This window comes from Perca fluviatilis, chromosome 7 (genome assembly GCF_010015445.1).
Source record: "Perca fluviatilis chromosome 7, GENO_Pfluv_1.0, whole genome shotgun sequence".
NCBI lineage: Eukaryota > Metazoa > Chordata > Actinopteri > Perciformes > Percidae > Perca > Perca fluviatilis.
The window spans coordinates 25,179,933-25,196,221 of NC_053118.1; the positions used below are offsets into that span (position 1 = coordinate 25,179,933).

At 40.8% G+C, this 16,289-nt stretch overlaps 1 protein-coding gene across 6 annotated transcripts in view; it reads left to right on the plus strand.

Annotated features, from left to right (window-relative positions):
- erfl1 (Ets2 repressor factor like 1) overlaps nt 1-16,289 on the plus strand; it is a 49,917-nt gene that overhangs the window by 25,643 nt on the left and 7,985 nt on the right. The window lies entirely within an intron of this gene.

Consider the following 16,289-nt stretch of genomic DNA (forward strand, 5'->3'; position numbering starts at 1 on the left):
AAAATGCTCCATGCTGAGTCCCAGGCCCTGTACGAGTCACGCCCAGACCCCACTGAACCATATGAGTCTAACTGCATTTACTTTACTTGTTTCTCTCTTTTTTGTTGTTGCTTCATATAACACCTGCCATTTCCACCGGTTTATCAAACTTCAGCTCCACGTAAGACGACTCCGAGGGGATTCAGCGCTATTGGTTTGTCTCAAGTTTTTACTGCTGGTTTTATCGATTCATTTTCATCATTCCTTTTTTCATTAACAAGTTAGCAAAATATAAGACACTTTTATGGGATTTGACTATCCTCCAACTTTTATCTTTTCATTGTTACAATAGAATCACTTTATGTATCAGTAGAATCCCCTGAATGACTGCTGTTGTATTATAACCTAAAATCATTATTATAGGATTATTGTAATATCCGTAATAATCAATACAAACACTCCTAGACGAAAGGTTTACCAGTTCAGTTATAATCCTATTCATTATTGTTACATAATTGCAATTAGCATAAATAAAACTTTTAAAGGCCTAAATTTAAGATGAGTCATCATGAGCCCAATTGTCTAAAACTTAAAAATGGCTTACTGGGGAATAAAAATTACATTGAAATGTAGTGAAACTTAAAACTTCTATTACTCTCAAGAAAATGTTTTAAAGTTCAAATGAGTGTTAGGGGTAGCCTAATTATTGCAAGTAGCTTATAGACACAAGAGAAATGATTCAACGAGCGGAGGCTTCAGCCAAATATGAGACAACTTTACTCTAAATATACATCCTTGCTCATTTCAAAGGTATAGTTACAGGTAATAGGTAAATTACTTGATACTTTGAAAATGGAATTGCATGCAATTAGTAGCTTATAAACTATTAGTAGCTATGAGTTATTATTAATAACGCTGAAACTCAGAAAACGCTGAAAAGTCTGTCACGCGGTACGGAAGTATTTCCGCATCAACTGGAAGTAACACATGCGCAAAAGTTAGCTGAACTTTAAAGAAAACTGTTTGTAGAATTTCCTCATTTTAATGTTTATTGTGCAGACGTTTCAGTCTCTTACCTTCATCTGTGCAGTCTCATTAATTGTAGGTTTCCTTTGCTGGATCTCACTTACACACAAGGACAGTGACCAGTTGGCTTACAAACATTACTGTATTATTAATTAAAAAACATACATAATAATATCAATATCCTCTTCTTATAGAAACATTAGCTCACTAATTGATTCTCAAGTCAAAGAGACCTAACATTGATTGTATCTATTGTGGTTGGTCGCCTGATGATGATCACCGACTGGAGGTTTATTTTCCATTATATGATCAGTCAATAGCACTCAATAACCCTCCTCTCCCCCCCCCTTGTGTGTCCAACCTGAACAATAGCACACTCTATCCCAGTAATGATTATAATATTCCATATTAATAGTCTGAACATACATTGGTCCTATATCGACTTTGTTTACGAGTTTATTTGTACTTTAGCATCCTAAACATGATGATTAAACCAGCCTGTAATTACAGTATGTGGTTAATAACAGATGTTATTGCATATAAAGGTGGGTGTTCAAAGGAGAGATAATAAGGAGTTGAGGGGTGGGAAAGAAGCAACGACGTTGGGGGGGGGGAAAGGAAGGAAGGGGCAAGAGGAAGGAAGGAACGAAGGAACGAAGGAAGGAAAGTGTTTGAATTATTATCCTGTATAGCCTGTATGCCTGAAGGGAAAAAAAAAAAAAAAAAAGAAAAAAAAAAGGGAAGGGGGAAAAAAAAAAAAAAAAGGGGGGGGGGAAAAAAGAAAAAAAAAAAAAAAAAAAAAAAAAAAAAAAAGGGCCGGGTGATGATGAATGGATGGAGAACAGGGATGAGAGGCGGAGCAGCATGAAAGAGTATATACGGTGCGCGGTCCCGCTCCGAGGATGATGAAACGTTAATTAAAGTAAACGAGCTACCTGAGCTCCCAGCTAACCCCCTGTCACACTCTGTCAGGAGACAGAAAGAGGGAGGGAGAGACGGAGGGAGGGAGGGAGGAGGGTGGAAATTTGACTGAACAGGAGAGAAGTTGGATAATCCAGCTGTGGCTTTAGTTCAAGGTTGATTGATGTCACCGTTTCAGGCACAGGTCGTCATGCGTCTGCATGAGAGACCGCATGCAGCAATTATCAGTGGGTCACATTCTTATATGCTTAGCCTGTGCACATCTTTTTTTTTTTTTTGGGTCAGACTTTTATGATCATATTCCACAACTAATGATTGAAACTAGTTTTAATTGCTTTCAGAGAGATTTTCTCGTCCTTGTTTTCTTGCAGGGACAGTGTATTGAGCTTTCTCCTGCAGTCAGTGACATCATATACGTCTATACGACTTATGGAAACACAGGATTTAAAAATGATTTGATCAGATCAATATGCACCTATCAGTTACTGAAAAACAAAAGTTTGAAAAAAAAATGGGGGCCCTTATTTCAATGATAAGCATCTTTTTTCTGCATGTATGTTCCAGCCGGTGTCCCCCCCTCTGTGTATAAATGCTAAGCCTTATTTCCCGTTCAGTCCACGCAAGGTTTATCCGCCAAGATCACCTTTGTTTCTTTTGTAATGCTCATATTCATTCAATTAATCTGAGCTCTAATTTGTTTATATATTTATTTACTCGGTTTCGCTATCCCTCTCTCCTTTTTTTCATCTCTCTCCAACGATTATCCTGGCGTCTAATTAGAAATCGATGCAGCTGGGCCGGCGGGTATTTGCAATGTGTTTGTGGACGTTGAGAACAATTCCCCGGACAGAAAAGACTGAGAGAAGAAAGAGAGAGAGGAAGAGGAAACGCTACAGTGCACTGCACTAGGCACACACACGCACACACACACGCACGCACACACTCCACACACATTCTGACAACCGACTTTATTGCTTGCAGCTATTCTTTCTAAAAAGTAGTAGGCTAAGTAAAAAGAAAAAAAGGAAAGAATGGAAGGAAAAGAAAAATGAAAAGAAAATCATTTTTTAACGACTGACACGAGGGATTTCTGCAGAATTGTTGAGGAGTGTTTCCCCGTCTTTTAGGAAAACAAACAAATCTCGAAGTGGAAAAGCACTTTAAATGTGATGGCCTGCATCTAACCCCAGCCCGTGCTTCGCCAAAAGTCGAAGGAGCCAATTTATCAGAAAGTTATAACATGCGCTTGGCTTATATTGGCTCGATATTAATGTTAATTTATATTATTATTATTATTATTAATAATTATTATTATTATTATTATTGTTATAATTGTTGTTATTCGTATTATTGTAGGATAATAATTAATGCATGTTATTAGCCTTAGGCCTCCGCAACATCGCACGAGTTGTAATCCATGCATTAGTTCAAATTTTGTTTCGTGTGCAGGGGATGTGCAGTGAGTAAGATCAAGCAAAAACGGTCGAAAATGTATTTTTTGAAGTTGTTTTTGCCCAAGAAAGGAAGTCCAAATTTCCTCCTGGGTTTTGTGTGTGATTTCGAGGACATTCATTTGCACTTCTTTCGCTTAAAAGAACTGCAAATACGAAGGGAAGTTAGAAAGTTTTGGGGGGAGAAATATGCTACACTTAGAGTGGACTGTGCCACACCTTTTTCTTCTTCATCTTCTTCTTCGGTCATTACCGTCGCCGGAGTCTATCTGATGCTCAGACCGAGCCGGAGTCGCCTCCTCTCCGTCGTGTTCCGTGTAGACGAGTCGGTATAGAAGCGACGGGTTAGCGCCATTACCGGAGCCAATCGAACCTAACCGGATTAGCAGCTGCCAGATGAAAAAAGAAAGTGTTCCAACCAAGTGAAAAAAAAGAAGAAATGTAAGGAATGAGAGCCTCGCACTTTTATTAGTTCAGCTTTACACCACGGTGTGTTTACCGTCTGTGCTCTGCGCTTTATTGGCTCGCCCCATAATCTGTTTTTCAGACGCTGTTTCTCTCTGTTTTCTGTGTTCATCATCCCAAACGAGATGCACCACTTTGTGTGTGTGTGTGCGTGTGTGTGTGTGTGTGTGTGTGTGTGTGTGTGTGTGTGTGTGTGATGTCGGGAAATATCGTGTTGGAGTGTCACCCCTTTCTCCTTGTTGCTTCACATTTCGTCAACTCCTGTGATGCTTCACTTGTGCCAAAACCATCAGTCTGTATATGTGTGTGTGTGTGTGTGTGTGTGTGTGTGTGTGTCTTGTGTGTCTTTGTTGCTCTGTGCAGCAGAAAGTCATATTTGAGACTCCATCCTTGCATTTTCTGTCAGTCTGTCTTTCCATCTTGTACGCTCATTAAACGTCCCTCACACACACACACACACAACACACACACACACACACACTTTCACTCTCTCTCTCAATCTCTCCTTCTTCTTCCTCCGCGCCTCACGCTCCCCTTGCCCGTGGCTATATGATCGTGAAAAATGTGTTTACAAAACTCGCTCTCTCGCAGATCAAACCATACGGACGAATCAAAGACTTTGGAGAGAGGAGAGAGAGGCAGAGCGAAAGAGAGATAGTGAGAGAGAAGGGGAATGAGCAGAGGGTGTGTAGAGGCCTGATAATTTAAAAATTCTCTGTGTGTTATTCCCTTTTTTATTCTCCTCTTGTGTTTGTTTGTGTGTGTGTGTTGTCTGCCTGTATCTCCTTTGGTAATACAATATCTTTAAGGCACCCAAAACAGCTATCTGTGTCTCACAGTTAAACATGAGATAATGCAATATTGATGTCTCCTTGTCTTTGCTATAACGCAATACTGGGCCCATTCTGGCTGGACACACTAACATGGGCCGATAGTGCCCTTGCACTTAAAAGAATTACTGTGATCCTGTAATACATTTTAGAGGGATGCTACTCAAATATGAAGTCCCTAAAGGAATATAGCAGGGTTAGTGAAACCAGAGGAGTTAAAAATACTCCCAAAGTAGCACCAGGTCACATTTCAGAAAAAAAGTATTCAGCACAAGACACACTACAGGTCCAGATGGGATGGAATTATTTTTCATTTTTGCCTCTTTATGCATTTGTTTTTCAAAAGAAAGATTAAAGATGCTGCAGGTGGCCCCAATTTAAAGTGACTTAATGTCACTTTAAATGTTGCCTTTGTCAGTCTTTGTGTCCTCACAGTAATGGAGACTGCGTGCGCTTCCTTTTGTTAATGAGTCAGAGTTTTTACTCTTAAGGTTTATTAGTTGTTCATATTTTCCAACCTAGTTCCTTCCTTTAAAATATTTGGTAATGCCACACATAGAGACCGTGTCTCAGTCTTGATAAAGATTGATGGACTGTGTAAACACCAGGAATAACAACAGAAACAAGTACAGGACTTTATTGTTCTAAGGTCTTAAATGTTGAATTTTATAAATATGTTATAATCTTGTCTGTTAACAAATCAAAACCAATAACGGGTAGTTTGAAATTCCTAAAAACATTTTCCATTGTATTGTACAAAATGTTAAATATTTGTGAGATAAGTGCAAAATAATGTGACCTCTTCTGGAGAAACACAGAGCAAGTTTAGCTATTTTGGTTAGGTTAGGGATAGGTCTTGGTCATGTGCTAACATGGTCTGCAGCTTTTGTCATTAAAGAAAAAACATTTCTTTTCATATAATTAGGTAAACATTGCATCAGGTCAGGCTCTTTGAGAAGTTACACAGGCTGCATGAGCAGATGTGAGGACTTTTAAGGATTTTTAAAGAGACAGATCTTGATTACCCCCCTTTGTGTTTATGACTGAGCCTTAATGTTTTTATATGAAGAGAGAGTGTCTAAAATAATTAGCCAAGGACAGGATGAAGACATAAACAAAGACAATGGTGGCACACAGGAGGTTAGGAAGAGGAGTGTCAGTTAGAAGCTGAAGAAGGGAGTAAAGGATGAGGAGAGGAGAGGGAGGGGGCAGACAGACAGGCTGGGGGAGCGATTATAGCAGGGTTTATGTATGAGCTATTGATTGAGTCGGTGGTGACTTCTTGAGTGGTTAATTCGGGAAGTGAGAGCGATAGAGAGAGTAACTCACTGACCAGAGAGGGGAGGGTGGGTGAATGGGGGGGATAAAGAGAGAGCTAGAGAGAGCATGATGAGGATGAGTAGATAGAGAGAGAGAGAGAGAGAGAGAGAGAGAGAGAGAGAGAGAGAGAGAGAGAGAGAGAGAGAGGTGCATTTCCTCAGGTAAAAGTGTGGAAAACAAGACACTATTTGCAAGGAATTATGTTGTGGTTCTTAGTGACTAATAAGGGCACTATTATTATTCAAGTAGAGAAGTATTGAACCCCTTCCCATTGCTACAATGGGCTTGCACATAAATATATGGAAGTAACCATAAAGTATTTATATTACATGTATTTCTTATATGTTCTGTGCATGAACAAACATATATTCCTTTTGTTTGCCACAAAGTAATTCACAGACAAAAAGTTGCACACACAGTAGTTGCTTTTGTTTAGGGTCAATTAGACCGCAGAGAGGTTGAACCATAGACTGTATATGGGTCAAATTCATTGTTAGAACTCAACAAACTGTATTAGAACTCAAATGACACAAATCCTATCTTACACCAACAATCACAGCATATGGAAATCCATTTTCCAGCTGTGGTCTCTAAGATGAATGTCACATTTGTCTGTAGCAAAGTTCTAAAATATCAGTTCCAATAATATATGTTATTAAGCAATTCTCATGAAATTAATTCAGTAAAGTATCAAGGTAATATGAAAATGTTTTTTGAGCTGTTAAATGGGGCCCTGGTCACAGGAAACAACAAACTGCTGTAATATTCATTCAGTGTGTGGAAGTAAATTATAGTGACCTTAAAACCTCTGTATCACTTTTATTATCACTGCAATGTTCCTAAGGGACCTGCTTACATTTACACCTTCCTTTTGAAGTTCATTACAGCACTGTAGTTGTTAGCAACCTGCTTTCACAGCCTAAACAAACATAGTCTCTATTTTTGGACAATTTTATTGCCTTGTTCAAACTGCTCTTTTTCCAGATATTGCAACCACCTCCTATCTCTCTCTCCACCACACACATAAACAAGCATGCATTTACACACTCAGACACACGCCTCTTCGGTCTCTATAGGCGTGAAGTTGAGCCCATAGGACACTCATCTGCTCACTGGAAACAACAGATGGTTTCCTTGTTCTCACTGTATCGCCTTGTCTGAGGAAGTCAAAATCAAAAGCAACAACTTGGACTAGGAAGCAAGGTGGTGTGTGTGCGTGCGTGCGCACGTGCGTGTATAGGTGTTTGCGTGTGTGTTGTGTGAAGGATCTCTGGTAGGCTACTGCCTATTGATAGATTGGTTATTATTCTAAATTTGTCCAGTGCATATTCGCCTGCAGTTTCGTTAGTAATGCATCTCTCATAGTTAGATTGCTGGTAGGATATCCTGCAGTCAAATTCCTAAAAGCTGCGCGCGTGCGTAGGCTACGTGGGTTTTGCGTAAATGTGTGTGTGTGTGTGTGTGTGCGCGCGCGTGTGCGCGTGTGAAGGTCAGCTCGCCGGCGCAGTTTCTTTTCCTATTTCTCTTCCCTCTCGCGCAGGTTTTGATCTCTCAGCCGCGAGATCAAAGGCGCTCTCTGGCTATTAGTCAGCGCGAGCCATTGATCCCTCATCGATCCACGCGAGACACAGCCGCCCCGTGAACACTGCGCGAGGCTCCCCAAAGCTCCTCCGCGCGTCCGGAGAGAGAGAGAGAGCGAGCAGGAGAGAAGGAGAACGTAAAAGAGCGAGGTGGAGCAATGTGTGTTTGCGTGCGTGCGTGTGTGTGTTTTTCTACTGGCGCGGGCAGAGCCAAACTCGAGCTTTTTCTTTGCCGCGGGACATGAAACAATGAGGCTCGAGCCGGTTTTAATAAAGCGCGCTTTCCCTCCTTTCAACTCTGGCGCGAGGCGGACGAGCCGGCAGCGGAGAACGATCGATAATTAATGACGATGAATAATTTAACCCTATCGATTGATACTTTTTTCTTCATCCTTTTCCCCCTTCTTTTCCTTATTTTCTTAAGGCCGGCGTTCCATACCACACTAATACCGTTTCACGCGCTCACATCCTCATCTCCACTCTCCTCCTCTTAAACTTGTTGGAGTTCTCCACCTTTCAAGCCTAAAAAACAGGTTTCCTTATTTATCAGATGATACAGTAGCCTATTTATGACCTGAGCAGTCTCAACTTCATCTGACTTTATGATTAGAGCTCTAAAACGTCTCTACATGAATGAAATTAGCCAATAAAGGATAAGACTGCTGATATTCTATATATTTCTTATTGTCAACAAATCCTAAAAGGAATTGATCCTATTAAGTTTGTGTACCTATATTCCTCTGACCTCCATTGTTACCCTGGTGCCATGAGTGCCATGTTCCTTTAATGTCATGAACACAGCTACTGTAGTTTAGTTTGAATCAATCCCTCTGGTGCCATAAACACTATACAAGTGCACCAGTTTGGGTAACATCTGCGTGTTTCAGCTGTTCTAAGAAACTTAGCCTGTTAGCCTGTTCACTTAGCCTGCTTAGTCTGTTAAATAAATTAAACTTTGTATTTGTGACAAATTTTTAAAGGATGACATCTTCAGCAGGGACAAATGGGCTTGGGGCTGAAGGCCACAGACAGTGCAGGGAAGTCGGAAAGTATTGAAAGAATTGACAGACTAATGGTCGGCCTATTCATAAGATTTGTCGTCAAGATAGTCTATACCCTTGACATTCCACTTCAGGGATTGCTTCCCGTTGCCGCCAGAAACTTTTCAGTCGGATGTCCATCACCTTCCGTTTTGTTTGTGTTGGAATTTTAAACTCCGGTTGATTTATGAAGACTATGGTTTACTGCTCCTCAGATCTCTGCAGGGTAAATCCAGACAGCTAGCTAGACTATCTGTCCAATCTGAGTTTTCTGTTGCACGACTAAAACGTACAAGTTCCACCAAAACAAGTTCCTAACCGAGGCTGTTTTTACAGCAGCACTCTGGCTTTTTCCAGTGCTTAGCGCCGCCCATAACGATTTTGATTGGTTTAATGGGGACATGCCGACAGTTTTGTGGTCATTACTTAGAATTCCTCATGGGGGGCAGCAGAAACTACGCACTATAGCTTTAAAGTCTGTTATTGGACCACGTTTATTGTGGAACAAATTCTGTTGTCATATGGCTGGGTTTTTTAAAACATATTTTCTGACCCATTATCCCCCTGCCCTGATCTCGCTGATCACATTGGCCTCACAGTCAACTATACCCACTATACCCACTGATACATGGAGTATACGTTTCAAACTGAATTTCACCGAATGATATTCTGGTTTGGCGGTTCTGTCATGTGATAGCCTTTCTCTCGGTGGGAAGGACTGAGTAGCTTTGCCCCTGCAGTGTGGAGTAATGGGTGCTCTGTGGGAGAACAAGCAGAGTGCCAGAGCCTCGGTACCGCTGTAACTATACATCTTGGTTAAATACACTGACAGTACTGCACTGCTGTCTGTTCCTATTACAGTGTTGCACTGAATCCTCACTCTATTATATGACAGTATGATATACTGTGTATAGGGTACACTGTGCTCAAGGTACAAAGTAGCAAACGTGGAAATTTCTCTGTAACGAAATGGCCACCAGGGTTAGTGTATGCAGCTCTTTGACTCTTAAACACTACAAAATAGTTTTATTGTGTTTTCAGCAATGACTGTTTTTCTGTAATTCTGAGCGTTTTGATTTATTTACGGACCTACAAAACAGGCTAATTCCAGGGATAACAAAAGTGAGAACACTTATTTCTAGCATAGTCCCAAGACGTTAAAAGACAGGCATGTAACAAAATTAAACAATGTAATCTTTAAACCAAAACTACATCAGCACACAGCTTTTTTCAGTGTATTCCAATTCCATTGCAGTTTGTAGTATAGCATAGTTTGTATAGTTTTATATCATATTTCATAAAAAGCGAAAGCCGTTTGTTTTTGCAACATTTTCACAAATCAGTGAACTTCAAGGACAACTAATTGGTTTTGGGTGAGCTAAAAGTTAAGAACATTTATTTTGGTTACCCTTAGAGTCTAACAGTTTAAGTTAATTAAAGTTAAGTCATATCTTATCTCATACTCTTACAGTATATATTATGGGAGAACCATACTTATTTATTAGTGCAGGATAGATAGATATTCACCAGCATATAACATTATGCTGTGTGTTTTGTAAAAGGTCAAATATTGTTTAAAAGAATCTGATCTAAAACAACTCAATGACAAAACAGAGATACATCATCCATTATCCTTTATGTATGACCTATTGAAAATGTTATTGATATGATTTAGCCACATCAGAAGAATTATAGGCCAATGTAATTTAGCGTTGACTTTTCTCTTTGTCATTTGGATGGACAGGTTCTTTTTCCCTCTTCCTGACCAACCTTCCCCCTCCTCTATTCCTCCCCCTCCTCCTCCTCCACCACTACCTCCTCCTCCTCTCCTCTCTCTCTCTCTCCCCTCCTCGTTTCTCCTCTCTCCTTCTTTCCATCTCCTCTAACAAACCCATAGCAGAGTCCTTCTGTTCTTCCACCCTGAGGCTGACCAGTGTGTCAGAGCTAACCAGGGAGAGGAACAGAGGCAAGTATAGAGAAAGGGAGAGAGAGAGGGTTCAGTTGGGCCTTTTTCAGGGGCAACCAAAAAAAGGAAGATGAGACAGATGTGCAGAGCCTGTTTCATCTAGTGGAAAAAGAAAGCGGGAGAGGCCAGACTCTTCATGCCTCTCATATTTTTCTATCTTTTTATATCGTGACCCATCACTCTTTCCTTCTTTAGACAGCACTGGAGATATAATGTTGCCTGAATGTCAGGCTGCCCCCCTTCCTCCCTCTACCCCAGTCACTCTGCAGAATTTCAAAACATAGTTGGTAGTACAGTATATTCCGCACACTGTTTCCTTTTCATTCCCGTCAGTGGCCTACTAACCTCGGCTCCAAACAGTTCTGCTGACGGGCCTGGTCCTGTAGATTACCAGCCTTGTTGCGAACTTGCGTCAGTGTGTGTATGTTATGTTCCAAATATACAGATATCTCCCAAACACCTGAAACATATCAAATTCTCACTCTTGGACTCTTTTGAAATACACTTCTAATTTAGTTTTGATCCATCTTTTCTCAGACAGTGTTAAGTAGCAAACATACTAAGCCTAATGTTGCATCAAGTTTGTAGCTAAAAGTAATGACTTTCATTTCATATGACTTTCCAGTTGTTTTTAGAAGACTCTTAATCCTGAACCTTTTCTAATTATGAGCATACTTAATAAGGCTTTCTTCTTTTTCTATTATCTCAGCAGTTTTTTCCAATCAGCAAAAATCAGGAGACATTATATGACTCTAAAAAATTATTGGAAATATGATTTCAATAAAAGTTACAAAGTGCTTTACAGGCAAAGGAGCAGAGAAATAAGGCATAGAACAAACACAATGCAAACCACAAAAGTTATAAATTCATAAAAAAGATCGTTTGAAACTGCTACAATCAATATTTTTATATTCAGAAAGGATTAAATTAATATGCGTAATGGGAAACAGGTGATGTAGTGATGAAGATTTATCAACCGACTCTGCAGTTCCCCTCAGCCTTACGAAGTGTGTGAAAAAGCTTTAAAAACCCACTGTAGACAACCTGCCTAGCAATAATTGACAAACAAAGTTAGCAGCTAGCTTGTGAAGAAAGTGGAACATTCAGCATCTAAATAACCATTTACTTTGCTCAGGAGTTGTGGAGAGAAAACAGAGCTAAGAGGGAATGAGTATGGGACTTACATTGACCAAGTGGCCAGAAACTCAGCTCCAAATGAATGCTAAAGTTCCTCTTTGTCTGCTGGATGTGTAAATAAGTAACTTTGAGCTGGTAATAATATTTTGATATTCTGTTTACAGCTTGTTTTCATTGTTCCCATAAGGCCAAAAAAGATGTGCACTGATGTGGCCTTTCTGAGACTTTGTGTGTTTTTGAAAGTCGAACAACAGCACAATAACCTTTGAGCCTCGACCAGCCTTGACCTTACGTACTGTAAGTGTGTGAGTCCTTGCATATTTATAGTGTCCTAAAGACACAGGAAAAACAGTCCCTAAAACCAGCCAACTCTTTCAACTGACAGAATTATCAAAAGCCTCTGACTCATCAACACACCAGAGGGTTTGCAGCAGGAATGTGTGTTTGCTAAAACAAGTGTAGACCTACACTCCACAACATGGGGAGGAGCACAACAGAGGCTTCCTTTGAGCGGGGAAGGTGCTATTGTCAACATGTGACTGTACAGTAACCCGGTGCCCCTATTGTATGTATTTACCATTGATGCCGGTAACTGTGTGATCCATCATCCAGACTGGGTTTTTATAGGTGGCCTTTTGTGGGAAAGTGGCCCTTTGTCTGGACTGTTGTGTCCACAGTTGCTCTTTGTTGCATTTGTATTTTTGTCTGCATACGTCTCTGTGCTCAATCAGTACCATCTTTAGTAAACAAAGTGCATTCTCTCTTTCAGTTTGGTGAGATGTGTGTTGGTGTGTCTATATTGATTTGTCGATATCTATGGGCTCCATGTCTTATTTTTTGTGCAGCTTCTCACTGTGTGTGTGTGTGTGTGTGTGTGTGTGTGTGTGTGTGTGTGTGTGTGTGTGTGTGTGTGTGTGTGTGTGTGTGTGTGTGTGTGTGTGTGTGTGTGTGTGTGTGTGTGTGTGCCGTCTACCTGAATATCTGTGTATTTGTGGCATATCTGCTCAAGACAGTGTGTTTACTGTGCATGTACAATCCATTGCAATCTGTGAGCGTCTGTATCTGACAGTCTGTGCATGCATGTGTGTGTTAGAGTGTGTGCGTATGAGGAACAGTATTCCCTGGGCTGCTAGTTATAATGTTTCTGGGGGTGATGGGGGGAACTTGAAAGCCCTGTGCTGCCCAAATCAAAACTAACAAGGAAATGATGGGGGCTCCTTTATCTCCTCTCTGGCCTGGGGGGCCGAGGGGGGCGAGAACGGGAGACTGGGGAGGGAGGGGAGGTAGGAGGCAGGGAGGGGAGGTAGGAGGAGGAGGGGTGGTGGGGGTGGGGGGCTGCCTGGCTTCCTCTTTGATTTGTAAAAAATGCATTACCTCCGAAATCAAACGGAAAATTACTGCGCCGAAGCAAAACACACAGAGCAGGAGAGAAAAGGAGATGGGTTGGGCGGAGGAGCAGACAGTGGATAGGTGTGTGTGAATAAAGGAGGTGGGAAAGAGGAAAGAAGGATTCACCTGTATAGTTACGCTGTTGGATAGGGAAAGGGAGGATGGATATCGACGTAGGCGGTGTGTAGGTGGTATGAGAGGTAGCTGGAGAGACCCTGACAGTTAGAAGCACACATATATATTATCCTCAGAGGAGACAAGCTTATACACGCTGTGGACCACGAGAATATGACAAATGAAACCGATGATGCAGTATTGATGACCTGTAGCGCACAGGGAAGAGGAAACTTAAAGATGACTACCTTGAACACAAAGAATATCTTATTTTTTAAAGACTCATGCCAATCTCCGCTGAGGCCTTCAGTCCGATGTACGGGTTATATCAAGTTTAATGGAAAGACACACGTTTTGAAAGAGAGCTGTTTCTCATTGTGTGAAGGCCAATGTGTGTTTAGATATCCTACTGGTACACTGACTACAAAGTAATCTAACAGGCTGCGCAGTGTTTCCTTTAGGATTTTTTTTAGCAGTGGGGGCAGGTCTGTCCGATCAACAACCCCCCCCCCCAGCCCCGCGCCCTGCCGCCAAATGTCACCTCTATTCACACACAATGAGGCATATTTTTGTTGTGATTGAACTGTATTTTTTTTTAAGAACTATAGGGCACTTAACATCTACAACAGGTCTACAAAATCAATTAGAATGGACCCACCGCGGTGACAGTTTTGGTGGAGCTGTTTGTTTAACAGTCAACTCGGAAGAAAGCGAACATTTTGACAATAAACTACATCAACACAACAGTATGTGGAGTTAAACTGGACGGGCCCAATAACCTCTGAATAGTTGTACTTGTTGTTAAATTGCAATTATGTCGGCAGGATAATTTAAAAGGCAACCGCGACATTGTGCGTCTGCCCTATTTCTGATACCGTGGCGGCAGAAATTTTGCCATGGTGGGCCGCCACTACAAAATCAACATAGAGGAAACACTGGGCTGCATGTAGTAGAGTTTTGTGGAAAAAAATCCTTTGTGAAAATGAGGAGCTTTTTATGAAGACGTAACTCATAGCTGTTATTTGAACCCTGGTGATAACTTTGACTCGTTATGGGAAAGTGAGCACGGACAAAGCCGTGAGGCCAATAGAAAGAGATGAAAAATAAGGAATGATAACATGAATGATGTGGGAAAAAAAAATACGTGAGTGAGAAAGGATGAATGCCAACTCTATATTTGAAGACAGAAGGAGCAGCTTGAAAACAAGAAAGATGAAGAGAGGGACGAGAGAGTGAGAGGGGCCACAATCCAAAGGCTAGAAGCAGGGTGAGAGCGAGCGAGGGAGAGAAAGATGGATAGAGAGAGTCGGTCAGAGAGAGAGAGAGAGAGAGAGAGAGAGAGAGAGAGAGACAATAATAATTTATACAAACACACCTTAATAATTCACGTTCCATTTCAATGCTGGAGGGAAAATCCAAAATTCACAGAGCATAATTAAATAGAGGCAGAGAGTGAAGGGAGAGATAGAGAGGCCAGCATTAAAGATACCAGTGTAGCAGCAGGGCATCTCTTCCATCTGAGCTTTGTAAAACAACCCTGTTGAAACGGTGATATCTAAACTAGATCCTGTCTCAGATTCCCCTCGATTGTCATGGAAGCACTGAAATCTCTTACCTCCTCCTGTCAGCAGAAGTCTATATGCATTTCTTTAGGACACATTATCATCATAAGCTGTCATTTAATGCACTCGTTGTTTGGGATGTGTTCAGATCACCTGCTCGCACATAAAAAGTTGTGTGACACAATGCGATGGAATATCAACAGTTTGTCTAAGACTTTCATGCACACCTGTGGTGCTTTCACAGGCGTGGTGCTCAGTTGTGTTTGTAAAAACTAGTCTCACATTGCCAGACCTATCTCCACAGGGCTGTGTCAGCAATGGTCTGGCTACACCGCCTATCTTTTCTGCGATAGGGGCAAAACACTCTGGCTTGTTTGTATTTATTTAAACCAAACACAACCGTCCTGGTTGGCATGCATTGAGCCAGACTAGTAAAAAATTAGAGATATTAAAAAGAATAATTAAAATATCTCCATTATGGGGAGCCCTGGTAGCTTACCTGGTTGAGTGTGTGCCCCGTGTATTAAGAGTCTTTAGTCTTTACCGCAGTGGCCCAGGTTTGATTCCTCCCCAGGCCCTTTGTTGCATGTCATCCCTCTCTCGCTCACACTTTCCTGTCTTTAGCTGTCCTATCCATTAAAGTCCAAAATAGCCCAAAAGAATAATATAAAAAAATATATATACCTCCATTATTATATAGTTGAGTCAGTTATTGTTTTAGAGAGAAATTTGAATCAGAAATTTGATTTATCCTTTTTCAGATATTGTTTAAAACTACTATATAATTAATTACCAGAAGAGGAATGTAACCAAGTACATTTACTCAAGTACCGTACTTACGTAAGTACAATTTTGAGGTACTTGTCCTTGAGAATTTCCATTTTATGCTACTTTTTACACTCCGTTGCCATTTGATTAGGTGCAGCTAGGTTAAGCTAAAATAAATCCTACCTTCATGAAAGGTTATAATGTTCAGTTTTGGTTTAGACCTTTTTTGGGAGAGGTGGTGATTCAACTTTCTGCTCATGTTGGAGGCTATAGTTTGTGGTGCTGTTGGATTGTATTGTCTTATACTTATAAGAGGTGTTCCACATTGTTACAAATGCCTAAATCACATAACAAACAAAGCCTTTCCTCTTGTACTATAATAAACCTACCAGTTTCTGTAGCTAATGGTAGTGTACCTGAACATAACGTTGCACATAGAGATCTTTGACTTAACATTGTAGTTTTTAATTTTAAACTCTACCAAGGAATAGCCAAGCCATATTATATATTAAAAGCTCCTATTTTAATGTATAATATGGCCCAACTTTAACTTGGTTTTCAAAAGTCTATTTAATTCCCTGTGTTCATAAATGCACTATAGGGATGTCCACCATGTTGCATCAGACACAGCCTCAGGTGGCCACACAAGATCACATCCATCAAACACTTGATCTCTACCTAAGACATAAGAAACATAACCTTGCCACATTTCACATCGATTTGAGGTATGTTGTTGAACTC